This window comes from Saccopteryx bilineata, chromosome 1 (assembly GCF_036850765.1).
Source record: "Saccopteryx bilineata isolate mSacBil1 chromosome 1, mSacBil1_pri_phased_curated, whole genome shotgun sequence".
In the NCBI taxonomy this organism is placed as follows: Eukaryota; Metazoa; Chordata; class Mammalia; order Chiroptera; family Emballonuridae; genus Saccopteryx; species Saccopteryx bilineata.
In genome coordinates, this window is record NC_089490.1 from 320695453 (window position 1) to 320711714 (window position 16262).

General features: G+C 35.8%; 1 protein-coding gene and 1 pseudogene across 2 annotated transcripts in view; one reads left to right on the top strand and one right to left on the bottom strand.

The window, feature by feature from the left end:
- The window catches only part of LOC136318692 (eukaryotic translation elongation factor 1 epsilon-1 pseudogene), a 177366-nt pseudogene extending 170424 nt beyond the window's left edge, over nt 1–6942 (top strand).
- Nucleotides 1–16262, bottom strand: part of CNTN5 (contactin 5) — a 1332234-nt gene that overhangs the window by 750206 nt on the left and 565766 nt on the right. The gene's annotated exons all lie outside the window — the stretch shown is intronic.

Below are 16262 nucleotides of genomic sequence, written 5' to 3' on the forward strand. Positions count from 1 at the left end.
TCAAAGACCATTTTGATTTTTTTAATCTCAAATACTTTACTCTCATGCTTTAAACACACTACCTCATCAGCAAATTTTGCTTGAGAGGATTTTGTAAATGACAGTGCACTCTATTTTTTTAAATTATTTTGCAGAAATAGTACTTGAAAGTGAAAAATATGTAAATAGATGTAAAATATCAGTTAATTCTTATTGAACACTATGAGAAAAAAACACAATAATTTGTCATCTGACAAGGAGAATTAATGTTCACCAGAAAGTTGTATAAATTATTTGAAGTAAACTCAAGGCAAATACAACTTGCAAATTATAGGTGGACATGAAATGACTATTTAGTCAACCAGGAGGAAAGTTTGTAAAGAAATATTCAAATATTAGTAGTGAAATTATTTAAGGATGAAATAAATAGAATAATGTTTTTAAAGAAAAATACTTATTATATTTTAAAGTTTTACCTTTATAAGAATCAAAACTATTATTTAAAATATATGTATAAATGCTGGATTAGACAATCAATACACAGAGGGGCAGAAGGAGGCAGTTTCTGCCATTATAAGCTCCCAGTCTTGTCAAGTATAAATATATGGGAAACAATGTGCTCATTCCACTACTGGAAGGAGCAGAAGCCAACTGAAAGACACTGCTAATAAGTGTCTTTCACTTACACAATGAGAACTTAGAATAATACCATAAAACTTTGCTGTTGTCTTTTCTTTAATTCTTAACACATTGAGATACACTTTTAGCTTTTGTTCACTAGGTTTAACAATTGCAGACAGAATATCAAATTCTTTCCCTTAATTTTTAAGTTTGAGATTAACACTGTGTCATTCATTCTTTGTTCTATTAACCTTCATTCAACTACTTTTTTATAAATAAAAGTTCAGTTATTTTAATGAATGTTTAATAGAAATTAAGCTGCCTTTTTTTTTTTTTTTTTACAGGACAGAAAGAGAGTCAGAGAGAGGGACAGACAGGGACAGAGAGACAGGAACAGAGAGAGATGAGAAGCATCAATCATCAGCTTTTCGTTGCCAGACTTTAGGTGTTCATTGATTTCTTTCTCATATGTGCCTTGACCGTGAGCCTTCAACAGACTGAGTGACCCCTTGCTCAAGCCAGTGACCTTGGGTCCAAGCTGGTGAGGTTTTGCTCAAACCAGATGAGCCCATGCTCAAGCTGGCAACCTCGGGGTCTCGAACCTGGGTCCTCTGCATCCCATTCCGACATTCTATCCACTGCACCACCACCTGGTAGGCAAAAAATTAAGCTTTTGATATCTATACAGATTAATATGCATCTCAACCTTAGTTCATAAATTAGATACTACATATATTCTGGGTTTTCAAATATAGATATCATAATATATAATTTTTATTTATCTTTCCATTTAGCTAAGCATTCTAACTCTCCATCACTCCTTTTGGTAAAAATAATCTAGATTTATTTTATGTAGCTATCCATTCCTTTTCTCATCAATATGTTTGTGGGGTTGATTTCAATGCTTGGGTCTCTGGGTAAGGAAAGGTCTCTCTATTTCTTATTCACAGTGATTCATCTGGGAAAAGAGATAGGTGACTCAAAATTGTCTACTGTGATCATAAATTTTGTTGGAACCATTATTGAAAAAATTGGAAAAAAAAGAGAATACTATTTTATAAACAAAATTTAAGATTGGAGAGACTGGTGGGTATCAATGCCATCCTACTGGAGACAGTGACTGAGAGTCAAACCCATTCAAAGCAAAGAAAAATTAAGTCAAAGATAGAATACCTTGCCTGCATAATTTGAAGTTTCCGATCTAGTTGAGCCTAAAAATCATTGCTATTTCTTAAACTTCTCATTTATTGGGACCAATAATTCCCCCATTTTTTATTGTAGAAACTATTCTGAGCAAGACTGTTGTCACTTGCAGCTGAAAAAAAAACCCTAATTAATATAATTCTAATTGGCAAAAAAGTACCAAGAACCCTTGTGAACTCAGAAAAAGAGTGATCATTCCGGTAGAGAGATTATCAGGCAAGACGTGATCAAAGGGAGGTAACAACTGAACTAGATCTTAAAGAATACACAGGTTTTAATGACCTATATGGAAAAGGAGGCAATTGCAACAAGAAAGAAGTTAGGCAAGTATAGGGTGTGCTTAACAGAATGGAAAGTAGTTCTGATTGGACAAGGCAGAGATAATTTAAGAAATAACAAAGTTAAAGCCAGAAACTGGGTTTGACTTCAATCATAGTGGAGATTTATATGATATTTGGAAAGCTGTTAAGATTTTTTAAAAAGAGCATTAGGTTGTATACGTAGTTTCATTGGCATTTGGTTTTCTTCGTCTTTCAATAAAAGGTGAAACAGAACACCATGGGGGATAATCAGTTAAAAAGTTAGCAAAAGTCCCGTGTATAACCTTTCTGGGAAATTGGCCTTTTTATTGAATAATCAAAACCATAACACCTGATCCCAAATCTAAGAACACAATGAAATTTAGATCACTATCTCTCTTTTAATTAGCTTTTACTAAAAACAAAGCTTAGAGAGGTCGACTCAACATTTATTCTTAAATCATCTTTCATTGAGAGAGTGACTGATATTCCACAGCTCAATTAAATGCACAGGAAGCCTAGTTGAAAATTCAGTCTCTAAATCTTCTCCAGATAATATAATTAGTATTTTCTATTTTGTTGATTAATACAGAATCAATCTTTTTTTAGTATTTTGAAACAACCATATTTCTCATGATCTATTTAGACCACAACAGCTTCTGTTAGAATTCAGCAGAGAACCAAAGGCTTTCTTTCTTTAGTAATTCTGTATGGTTTTAATTTCATTAAACCAAACAGAGTGTGAGCTCATTTACATTTAAAACAGCAGGGTGTTGTAAATTTTATTTTAACTGGTTGGAATATATGATCTAAAATAATTAGGAGCAAAATGTCTCCTGCTGTAGCAAATATACAGTTATTAACTTGCTGAATCCCACATGCCAATGAAAAGTTATGTAAATGCAGCAGCATTTTCACATATCCAGGTACTAAGCAACAAAAATAAGATGTGTTCAATGAATGCCTTGGTAGGGGAGAAAGTACAACACAACACTCTTAAAAAGATTCATTGTGTAAGTGCCTGTACTAAATAAGGTGTAAACCACCCAACTGTGTGTACTTCTGAAGTAGGCCATATAAATGAGTCTGGTATTATCGTCATTTTAGAAAACTCAGTCAGCTATTTAGAAAATAACAGAACATAATAACCTCAAATGCTGAGTGGATAGCAGTGCTTAGAAAATGTTGTCGATACTCTATTCCATTTATTTAAAGTCATGCCATAGAAATCATGCCACACAATTCTATATTCATTGATAAAATTTTTCTATGATAGTTTCTGTCATACATATGTGGGCAATGATAAGCATATTGGGAAGGTGATTTTGCATGTCTGACCAATCACCATTTCTAATTTTCAGCATAACTTGCCTATCATATAAAGAAAGAATACATTTGTAATCATAAATATCATGGTTGTCTTCTTCTATATAGCCAATGCAATAAATAAGAAAGGATTAGTATTCACTTGCCTGAACCAAGCCTTCTAAATAGGATATAAAGTAGTACACAAAGCATTATTCCCAAAATTATAAGCAAATTTTAATCAATAACTATTTACAAAACATACAATATCTGTTCTAATATTATAAATATTTGATATTCATTGTATTTGAAATCAAACAAATTTTAAATTTTTTTGAAGCTGTTTTTTGGGCATCTTTTTCTACATCCCCCTACATATTCATATATATTTATATTAATAATATAATTTTTCACAGATAGCTTAAAATATATAATCAATTCTCTTAATCACTTAAAAACAATGCATTCCCTTGATAGTTTGTTTGACTTTAACATTTAAGCCACTTCTTGGTTCCAGGCTTATTGCACGCTCAGTTCCCTCTGACTGGCCTGCTCTTTCCTGCTCTGTCTAGTTGATCCAAATTTAAGATATCAATTTAAATGCAATTCTTTGGGGTAGTCTTTCTATATTGCTCTTTCATAATACCTTGTACCTATTCTTACCATAGCCCTTATACTTTGATAAATGTCCTTTTAAAAATAGAGATATAATTGAGATATAAAATTGTGTAAGTGTAAGGTTTACAATATATTAGTCTATACACTTATATATCATGATAAAAATCTTTTTAGTTTCTGTTCTCTACAACCAGGCTCTCTGTTCCTGGAAGGTAGAGACTATATGTTATTTGACATTTGTGTCTCTCTTGGCTAACACAGCACCTTATAGAAATTAGGCATTGAAATATTTATTAAATAAATTCATTAGAAGAAAATTTCAAGAAAAAATTTTAAGCAATAATTTTAAATGTAGATGCTTAACTTTCTCTAATTTTAATGAAGTTTTTATTATTTTTCTATATCCATTGGTGTACACTTAATATTCTCTTTGACAAATTTATAATTTTTTTAACTTGATAACTCATAGGCTCAGGAATGTGCCTTCTGTAGTGTTCCTTCCCTATGTGTGTCTGCAGAAGGAAAAGCACCATGAGGTTGCATCCTGCTGAGAGGCTAGCTTTCCATTGCCTGGCTTTTCCGTGCCCATAATTTCATATGCTACATATAGCTTTCCTGGGGTTTCTACTGGTACTAACTGCTGGGCAATCAGTCTTTATAGTTAACTATTTTAAACACAGCTTTATTTATTCACTTTCTGTTTTGTGTGTAAACAATCAAAGAAAATCAAAAGTCTTTAAAATCCTGCTAAATAATTAACTCTTCACTCAGTCAGAATACAAACTATTTCTGAAATATCAAAAAAGTGCATAAGATTTTTTCAATATTATGATTAAATATTGTATACTGGCAAAGAACATATGTTTATGTTTCATTTCATTGTAAACTTTTAAAATATTATTTTTTTGTTTTTGCATTTTTCCGAAGTGAGAAGCGGAAGCAGGGGGGAGGCAGACAGACTCTTGCATGCACCTGACCAGGATACACCTGGCTCACCAGGGGACGATGCTCTGCTGCAACCAGAGCCATTCTAGCGCCTGAGGCAGAGGCCACAGAGCCATCCTCAGCACCGGGGCCAACTTTGCTTGCACGGAGCCTTGGCTGTGGGAGGGGAAGAGAGAAATAGAGATAAAGGAGAGGGGGAAGAATGGAGAAGCAGATGGGCGCATCTCCTGTGTGCCCTGGCCGGGAATTGAACCCAGGTCTTCCACATACCGGGCCAACACTTAAAATATTTTAAAATGTATGTTTTGCCCTGGCCGGTTGGCTCAGCGGTAGAGCGTCGGCCTAGCGTGCGGAGGACCCGGGTTCGATTCCCGGCCAGGGCACACAGGAGAAGCGCCCATTTGCTTCTCCACCTCTCCGCTGTGCCTTCCTCTCTGTCTCTCTCTCTTCCCCTCCTGCAGCCAAGGCTCCATTGGAGCAAAGATGGCCTGGGCGCTGGGGATGCCTCTGTGGCCTCTGCCCCAGGCGCTAGAGTGGCTCTGGTCGCAACATGGCGACGTCAAGGATGGGCAGAGCATCGCCCCCTGGTGGGCAGAGTGTCGCCCCATGGTGGGCGTGCTGGGTGGGTCCTGGTCGGGCGCATGCGGGAGTCTGTCTGACTGTCTCTCCCCGTTTCCAGCTTCAGAAAAATGCAAAAAAATTAAAAAAAAATGTATGTTTTGAGATAAAGTTAAACACAAGATTACAGAATATTAAAAAAGAGATTGTCAAGTTAGTTATGGACAAGATACACAATGTGCACAAAGAATGAGAATTCTTAAGAATTAGACTTGAGTACCGACCTAATGATTAAATTGGTGTGGCTCTGAAGTGAAATAATTCGCAGCTGTTAATTGATAAATTCCTTGAGATTTTTCTCTCATCACTTGTAAAAAAGAATATAAACATTGATGTGTAATGCAACATAATTATAAATTAAACATTTTCAGGGCCCTGAACTGATCTAACTAAATTTTATTTCTTAATAGTTTACCTATCACAGGAGGTCCTCAGGCTATGTCAGTCTTGATATACATTTCGAATTTGTGATGCTCACTCCCATAAAAACTTAAAGTTGAGACGTATTATGGCTTAATCATTTTTTGTTGCTACAGTACAGTGTACAGTTCAGTATTTCATGTTCTTTTCTATTTCTGTGTCTAAGTTGTATTTTTATGTTCTAGATTATAATTTTACAACTGTGTTAGGATAGGTAAGTGACTTAGACTAGGGTGTGTGTGTTTCGACATACAAGAAAATTCAGGTTATGTCACTGTCTTAGGAACAAAAGTGTGTGTTGTAACCAAAGGACCCTCTGTATAGGCTTTTAAAACCTTAATATATATTTCTTTGAACCTATTAAACTTATTCTAATAAGAGACCAAGTCAGTGGCCTGGAGCTCAAACCAAAAGTCGGTAGTAGCTGTAGAATTGGAGCTGTTGGAGAAATCCCTCAGGATGAGTAGAGGGAAAAAATACAGTCCTCAGAGCAAGCACAAGATTTCAGTTTTTCAAACAAACAATGGCCCAAGTCTAACAGGATTGACTATTATAGTAGCTCAGGTAGACAAGCAAGCCAACAAAGAATGTTACCTTAGGTGAACTACAGAGAAAACACAATAGTTAAACAATGGTTAGCATGCAGAGTAACTTAGGTAGATGGAAACTAAAATAAAGATAATATCCTTATTCAGTTAAAAAATCTTAATTATGTCTTGAAGATAAAGTCTTCCTTACAGGCTATAACTTTACCTTAGCATATATATTATATACCATGGATTACATCATTTCATAGTTGTCTTGACAGTTCAAGAAAAGGAGAAATATCTTAACGTGTTTCACTGGTTGTCACATTCAGTATTATCCAGGCATTAGGCAATATCTGTCTAGTGTTGTGTTCATCAAGAAGATACTGTATACTAATCCCCAATAGAAGCTACCCATGCCATAACAAGAGTGATTAAAAATATTTTAAATGGAAAGTGTATTCTGGATCAGAGAGCTAATATAAATTGATATGCAGTCATTCTTCATTTGCTGAAGTTGATAAAAATTTTAAAGTGTGACCTTATGTCTGAATGTTTTATTTTGATCTTTTGCAATTTTTTTTAACAGGGACAGAGATTGAGTCAGAGAGAGGGATAGATAGGGACAGACAGACAGTAATGGAGAGAGATGAGAAGCATCAATCATCAGTTTTTCATTGTGACACCTTCGTTCTAAGTTCATTGATTGCTTTCTTATATGTGCCTTGACCGTGGGCCTTCAGCAGATCAAGCAACCCCTTGCCCGAGCTAGTGACCTTGGGTCCAAGCTGGTGAGCTTTTTGCTCAAGCCAGATGAGCCCGCGCTCAAGCTGGTGATCTCGGGGTCTCAAACTTGGGTCATCAGCATCCCAGTCTGACGCTCTATCAACTGTGCCACCGCCTGGTCAGGCGAAATTTTGCAATTTTTATGTAAAAATTCAACAGCTGGCAAAACTTGAGTTAAGATCAATTAATAAATTACCTTGTTTTTATAGATGAAATTTGTTTTAATAAAAGTTGCAAAGAAATGGCTTAAATTAAATTAAAGATATTTTAAAAAGTTAATTTTGATTTTGATAAAATACTTTATTATATGTTTACTGAAAATCAAAATTAACATTTTATATTTCTTTGACAAATTTATAATATAATGTAGCCTATACTGATCTTCTAGCACAATTTTAGGGTCTACAAAATCATTGTTAAATATCTAGTCTTGTGGAGATTTTTGTTTTGAGAAAAAGCATGGAACTGCTTTTAATAATTTTGATATTAATATTAAATGGGACAAAGTGGATAATATTACTATAAGCATTTTATTATTCTGCTTTTTTCATTTGATGATATTGATATAGACTATTAAATTATTTTATTAGACTTAACTGAACTGTCTACTAACTTTTTAAAAATTAGATAATCTAGGTGCCATAGATACCCATCTGGAATCAAAGTACATGAGACGTGTTCATTATTTCAAATTCTAAGATCATGCACTATGGTAAAGTTAACCAAATAATTTGCTATCCAAATCAAGATATTTTGATTGTGAAAAAGGGGATATTAATAATTACCCTGGTATAACATCCACAAACAGGATCAGTGTCAGATAAACCATAATACACGGTCACCTTATTATAGGCCATATTTTAGAAGAACTCGTGGGTGAAAAAGCAGCTGCATGCTAAAACTGACAAGCTCAGGGAAAACCTTACAACTCACAGACTCAAGTAAACACACAGGATGATCCTGTGTGTTCACACAGGATGAAATTAAAACTTTCTAACTAAATCAGTCCATGATGGGTAGTCAGGTCCTAGGGAGGTATCTTTCTCTAACAAACCTTACTGTATTCAAACCTGTCTGCTGTCTTTTTCATCTACAAAACGTACCTAATAACAAGCCTTTGAGATATAAGGCTTGTAATCTGTTTATGCCTACCTAATTAATGCAAGCATCCCATCAGAGCAGAGAGCAACAAATCCTCTCATTGTTATTATCATATGTTAATTAACTATCTTATGCCTGCCTATGTAAAAGAAATTTTAGAATATACATTTTTATCTTTTATACAATCCCAGAGATTTCCCCACTTTGCTTTCTCCTAATCTATTACTAATCAATTTCATGTAACCCCTTGAGGTTTTCCCCTTTGATTCTAATGTATAAAATACGTGGTGAAACCACCATTTTCCAGAGCATTTTCTCAATCTGTTGAGTGTTTGCTTAACAGTAGTTGTCGACAGTTTGGCTCAAATAAACTCATAAAAATTCTTACAGGTTTGGAAGTTTTCTACATTGACAAACTGAAGACAGGTTTAGTCTTTCTAGTTTCCCTTAGTAAATCACTTTGATTGAAAAATAATAATAACACGTATTGAGTGAAACTTTGTGCTGAACATAGAAATTCTTAAGATTTTATCGATTTTCTCTTTTCTTAGGTGCCAAAAAACTGTTAAACGTAGTATCTGCCTCCATGAGAATATAGAGCAGATAAAGATTAGACACATTAAGCGAGTGAAGAATCAAAAAGACCAATATATTATATTTGTCAAATGATTTGCACATAAAGTCACTGCTCAGCATTTCAAGGAAAAGAAACCACTTCCACTGACCAAGCCCCTTCATCCGATTAGCTTACAATATAATAATTACATGGAGACTATTCAATTATCAACACTTGTCATTCTAAATTGACCTCTGTCAGGATTAGGTTATTGTGTGAGATAGCACATTAGATGCTGTAATTACAGATAAATATGAGTTAATTTCTGTTGCTGAGTAACTTGTTCTCTAGAACAGTACACAGAAAAGTGATCCAATAATGAAAACAAAAGTAATAAAATCTGTAATAAAATATGCATAAGGGACTAAGGAGATTTGACTAATCTTTTCTCTCAAAAATAATTTTGACATACTGACTATTCACAGTGGCTTTATTTTACAAATTTATTTATTCATGCTTCCTTTGGTTTGCATTCATGTTCTAAGTCCCTTTATCTCTACAATTGCAAATGCACAAGATTAGAGTGAAGATATGATTTCAACAACACTCAGCATAGTAGGAAAAAGTCTTCCAGAGCTATAAAAATCCTACGTCCATTTCTTAGGTCATCAGTGATGAAAAGAAGAGTTACAATACTTTTTTGAAGGATAATTTGATATTAGTCTTTACTTAAATCTATCTTTCAATTTTCTATCTGGTCATTTAGCTCAGCTTTACAAAAACTTCTTGAGTCTTCAGAAAGATAATGAATAAATAATGTATGTTTGGAAGTCAAATATATGAAATATCAGCACCTAATATTTAATGAAAATGTACTATTATTCTCTTCAGAATTATACTTCATTTGTAAAGAAGAATGCTTGCAAACCTCCTGTCTCCTGAATAATAATTTGTGTTGCAGCCAGTGTGCATAAAAAAAAATGTCTATAGTAAACTTATAAGTCTGGTAAGCAAGGCAACCTTACTGGGTGATCTAATCATACATACTTATCTGGGCAAGTCATGATGGGTCATCACACCCTAGGCATATAACTTCTTTATTAAAAGGTTTATCTTTGTTTTGTGCATCTAGGTTAACACAACTTTGAAATGCCAGAGAATTGATCTTTTTCAGACCCCTTGAAGGTGTAACCACACTCAAGGGAACACATAATTTTCTTAACTATCTATAACTCAGCCATAGAGATATCCCACCTTGCTTTCTCCCACATTCATGTAATATTCCTTAAATTCCCTGCCTAATTTGAATGTACAAAAGGAACTGCAAAACTGTCATTCTCTGGGGCAATTGAGATTTTTCTTTTCTGCATGTAATCAGTGTGTCTTAAATATCAATACAATAATATCTTATAAAATCTTATATAAGTTTGGACATCTTTGTACATCAACATCATAATAATTTTTTTCTGAAATACCAGTCTAATCTAATCATTTTAGTCTTCTTAATTCTTTCCATTGTTCTCAGGACATAATTTAGACTCCTTAGCATATTTACAAGGTCTCTTTCCTTCAGTCTTTGAAAGTTCTATGTTACTTCCAGCCCCTACCTGCCTTTAGGAGTCCTTCACTCTCTTCATCTGCCTGACCCAATTCATCCTTTAACTCTCAGGGATTTTTTTGTTAATACTTACAATAATTTGTTCCTCAAATTAAGTTCCCAATTCTAGAGTAGATTCTCTCATCAGTTTTCCTATAGTAAACTTCTACTACCTAATAAACTACTTTCTAATATCATGTTATCTGTATTATCGACCAGAATGTGACCCTCAAAAAGATAAACATAATTTAAAATGATAATTTTTGCCATCATGATGTATTACTAGACTTAGTTATACCATGAAGAACATGTTATTTATTTATTTATTTATTTATTTTTGTATTTTTCTGAAGTTGGAAACGGGGAGTGTCGTCAGACTCCCGCATGCGCCTGACCAAGATCCACCCAGCACACCCACCAGGGGTGACGCTCTGCCCACCAGGGGGCGATGCTCTGCCCATCTGGGGCTTCGCTCTGCCACGACCAGAGCCACTGTAGCGCCTGGGGCAGAGGCCAAGGAGCCATCCCCAGCGCCCGGGCCATCTTTGCTCCAATGGAGCCTTGGCTGCGGGAGGGGAAGAGAGAGACAGAGAGGAAGGAGGGGGGTGGGGGTGGAGAAGCAAATGGGCGCTTCTCCTATGTGCCCTGGCCAGGAATCAAACCCGGGTCCCCTGCACGCCAGGCCGATGCTCTACCGCTGAGCCAACCGGCCAGGGCCTGAAGAACATGTTATTATATAACTAAATTATAAATGAAAACCGAAGTTCAAGAAGGCTAAGTTCAAAGTCACACAGACAACAAATGGTAAAGCTATTTATAGAGCTAAGTGGTCTGATTTCAGAACCTACACAATTTATTATTCTTAACTATTTGTTTTAAATATTTTCTATTTTATCTCTAATGTCTGGCACCTTAATGATGGAAAACTTTTTTTTTGTATTTTTCTGAAGCTGGAAAGGGGGAGAGGCAGACAGACTCCCGCATGCACCCCACTGGGATCCACCCGGCACGCCCACCAGGGGCAACGCTCTGCCCCTCCGGGGCATTGCTTTGCCACGACCAGAGCCACTGTAGCGCCTGGGGCAGAGGCCAAGGAGCCATCCCTAGCGCCCGGGCCATCTTTGCTCCAATGGAGCCTTGGCTGCGGGAGGGGAGGAGAGAGACAGAGAAGAAGGAGGGGGGGTGGAGAAGCAGATGGGCGCTTCTCCTATGTGCCCTGGCCAGGAATCGGTCCCCCGCACGCCAGGCCGATGCTCTACTGCTGAGCCAACCAGCCAGGGCCTAATGATGGAAAACTCTTAAGGAAGATAGAAGAAGGAAAAGGGCACTGCTATAGGTAGCAAGAGAGATCCTTGAGGTGATAGAATAATTCTGTATCTTGAATGCAATGGTGGTTATACAAATATGTACATATAATAAAATGCATAGAACTACATAAACACAATACATACATAATGAAGGCATATAAAACACATATAATCTGAATAAGATTTGTGGATTTTACTAATGCCAATCTCCTGATTGTGATATTATACTACAGTTAAGCAAGATGTTGTCATGGGGCAAACTTGGTAAAGACTCTTTCTGCATTATCCTGTGAATCTATAATTATTTCAAATCAGAAAGGTTAGAACTAAATAAAACAAAAATAAATGAATAAGGCAAGTCAGTTTCTATAATTGAACTTTATTATTCAGAAGCAGAAGTATCACTAGTCATCCAAAAAAAAAGTACGACAAATTGTGAGTTAGCTCCTATAAAATCATTTTTAATACATGGGTGACATATAGTTAGACTTTGTTGTTCTTATTATTTTTCTTTCTTTTTTATTACTGATTCATTGATTTACTGGGTAACAAAGTTCAAGTCACAGTGAAATAAATTATTTGCATTTGACTATACAGTGGTACCTTGAGATACGAATTTAACTCGTTTTGTAACTGAGCTCTTAAGTCAGTCAACTCATATATCAAACTGCCGATACTGGACCCGTGCACCAACGCACCAACAAACCAACAAGCAGCAGCTTCCCGAATCATGACTTGAATCTTGAAATTTCACTCAGATCTCAAACAAAAATACGAACCTAGTTGCAGCTCGTATTTTAAAAAAAATTTGTATGTTGGTTTGTTCGTATCTCAAGGTACCACTGTATAAGCAGTTTATTGTCTAAAAATATCTCATGTACCAAAGATGTATGAACTCAGTATATTTTGGAGGTACGTTGGTCTTAGCATATATTGCCGGTTAAAAATTATTTAACTAATAATTTAACCAATTGTGGTGCTGTTTGGTTGCTCTGCTACTGCCCACCATGAAAGCTGGAATGCCCACTAGTGGGCGGGAGGGACTAGGTTGACCAGCACTGCAAAAGTGGGTGGTGTTTATAAAAAGGTTCGCCATCACAGCTCTATGCTGTAATTTATATCCTCATGATTATTCTGTAACAACAAATTTGTATTTAATAATCTATTCAAATTTTTCACTTGTCCCTCCAAACCCCCATCTGGCAACTGCCAATTTTTTTTCTGTATCTTTGAGTCTGTTTCTGTTTGCTTGCTCATTTATTTTTATTTATTTATTTTAGATTCAGTTGTTTATAGATATGTATTTATTGCCATTATATTGTTCGTATTTTTTCTTTTTTTTTCCTCTTTTTTGAAGAAGACCCTTTAACATTTCATATAATACTAATTTGGTGGCAATGAACTCTTTTAACTTTTTCTTGTCTGGGAAGGTCTTTATCTGTCCTTCAATTATAAATGATAACTTTGGTGGGTACAATAATCTTGGTTGTAGGTTCTTTCTTTTCATTACTTTGAATATTTTATGCCAATCCCTTTTGGCCTGCAAAGTTTCTGTTGAGAAATCAGCTGACAGATTTATGTAAGCATCCTTGTAGGTAACTGTTTTTCTCTTGCTGGTTTTAAGATACTGTTTTTGTTTTTTAACCTTGGTAGTTTAATTATGATGTGTCTTGGTATGGGCCTCTTTGGGCTCATTTTATTTGGGATTCTCTTTACTTATTGAACTTTTATGTCTATATTTTTCACCAGATTAGGGAAATGTTTGTCATTTTTTAAATCAGTTTTCAATTTCTTGCTCTCTCTCCTCTCCTTCTGGCACCCCCACTATGTGAATGTTAGTACACTTGAAGTTGTCCCAAAGGCTCCTTACAATTTCCTTATTATTATTTTTTTTATTCTTTTGCCTTTTTTTTTTTGTTCTGATTGGGTGTTTTTTGCTTCCATATATTTCAAATTGCTGATTTAATTCTCAGCTTCATTTACTCTGGTTTTGATTGCCTGTAAATTATTCCTCATTTCAGTTTGTGTATCTTTCATTTCTCACTGCTACTTTCTTATGCTGTTGAGATTCTCATTAAGTTCAATGGACATCCTTATAACCAGTTTTTTAAACCCAGCATTCATTAGATTGCTTGTCTCCATTTTGTTTAGTTCTTTTCTTGGACTTCTATTCTATTCTTTCTTTTTGGACATTCTTTTTCTCCTCATTCGGGCAGTAACCCTGTTTTGTTTCTATGTATTACATAGAGTTGCTATATCTCATGGACTTGGTAGAGTGGCCTAATGAAGTAGGTATTCTATATTGTCCAGTGGCACATTCTCACCAATCACCTAAGCTGGGCACTCACTCAAGGTACAACCATCATGTGGGTTGTATAAACCCTCCTCTTGTAGTTGAGCTTTGACTGATGTTGGCACATCAATGGGAGGGATGTACCCCCAGGCCAAACTGCTGCAAAGACCAGCTGCTACCTCTGACTACTGTGGAGGATAAGCTGTGCAGGGGCCACTCTCAATTATGTGCTTCAGTATCCTCATATGGAAAGCCTAAATAATATGATCTACTCATCAAGTTTCTATAAGGATTGAGAAAATATTAGTGTAATTGCTTTCTATATATTAGTTGTTCAGGAATATTACTGATCTTCAAAGTTTGTCACTCTGGTAAGTCTCTAAAAATGCAATAGTAGGTATGAACAATGCCACCTGTTAACTCCTTTTAACTCTCCCTTATGAAGTAAATTCCACAAAGCACGTCTTATATTGTAGGATTTTAGATGTCTGTTATCTGTATTTATAAAGAGTCTGATACCTTTTTCTCAATGTTTGCTTAAAGTTATAGCATCATAAGATGCAAAACTGCTTCCTGGATCATCGTATAAAACTGCAGCTTTCTTATTCATAATTTTTTTTCCTGGACATATGCAGCTGTTAAAATAATGCTGGAGTAAAAATCAGGTTATCTTTTTATAGTGAAGCCTATGTATATCTCCTTCCACCTTATTCAACTGCTTGGGTTGGTTATAGCATAAACTATGAAAGAATTGAATGAGCTATGGATTTAATTATAGTTTACTTTAGAAGTTATTGAACACATGTCCATTTTCCACTGTTTATTTACTCTCAATAACACTGTTTATTTCCACTATTTACTCACAGACTATTAAGAGTATGCTTCAAGAATCGGAACCGCCTTATCTTTTCTAAACTCTCAGATAAATTCAAAAAGCATTGTGATTAATTATATGTCTTTAGGAAGATATATATCTCTTGAATCAACCTGATAAATTACAGCTGTATACATTTTACTCAGACAAATTATATCTGTTTTGGGTATCTCTAAATACCGGTGGGTTAAACACTTTTGGAATGTATGTTTTTAAACTGACTACACTATTAAAATGCAACAGTGTATTGCTCAAAATTCTTTTGATATAGTTGTGGGCTAGAGAACTCCTGTAATAAGGAATAGTGTAGATATAAAGAGGTGTATATTTAGTTCACAATGTTAATGGGAGGTAAATATTCAAATAGAGTTTCTGATGTATAAAGGTTACAGCAGCATCTACAGGAAAATAACCATCTGCATTATGCTTGCTGGAAAGTTGAAAAATAAATATTTAAAATAGTTTCCATCACCTTAAAAAAAAAAGCAGTGGAGAGCCTTATTTTTTTATCACTAATCAAAGAATCATGCTACTGCATTACCAGGTCTGATGCCTTTTACCAGCTGGACCATCTAATCTGCCTGCAGTTTCAGTCACCTGCTTATCTGTTTGTGCACACTTTTGCACTTACAATTGGGTGGCCCGCCCCTGCTTTTCTCAAAGTACAGGGCTCTGCATTTTTATTAATCTCTTTAAGGTTCATTCTACTTTGTTTCTTTTTTTCTTTCTTTTTTTTTTTTTTTTGTATTTTTCTGAAGTTGGAAACGGGGAGGCAGTCAGGCAGACTCCCACATGTGCCTGACCGGGATCCACCCGGCACGCTCACCATGGGACAATGCTCTGCCCACCTGGGGTATTGCTCTGTTCCAACCAGAGCCATTCTAGCACCTGGGGCAGGGGCCATGGAGCCATCCTCAGTGCCCAGGCCATCTTTGCTCCAATGGAGACTCGGCTGCGGGAGGGGAAGAGAGAGACAGAGAGGAAGGAGAGGGGTAGGGGTGCAGATGGGCACTTCTCCTGTGTGCCCTGGCCGGGAATCGAACCCAGGACTCCTGCACGCCAGGCCGACGCTCTACCACTGAGCCAACCGGCCAGGGCCTCTACTTTGTTTCTTAAAACATTGTTTTCCCATCCCTGCTATGCATTTTCTTTGCAAAAATCTCTTAGGAACTGCTCTCATTACCTGGAATATTTAATGAAAACCATCTAAGTC